Consider the following 231-nt stretch of genomic DNA (forward strand, 5'->3'; position numbering starts at 1 on the left):
ACCAAGACCAGCTACGAGTTTCTGAACCTCGTAGTATGAACCAGGAGCTACATTATCCTCGGGTAGAATACCTTTTACAAAATCAGCAATCGTATCCACACAGTCTTCAGCCAAATTATAATCTGTTCTGAAGCCCATCAATCTTGTAGCAGATGATAAAGTTGAATGACCATCTCTGCAACCTTCGTACAATGGTTGCTTTCCAGCATCCAACATATCATAAAATCTCCT

This window comes from Brassica oleracea, chromosome C9 (assembly GCF_000695525.1).
Source record: "Brassica oleracea var. oleracea cultivar TO1000 chromosome C9, BOL, whole genome shotgun sequence".
NCBI lineage: Eukaryota > Viridiplantae > Streptophyta > Magnoliopsida > Brassicales > Brassicaceae > Brassica > Brassica oleracea.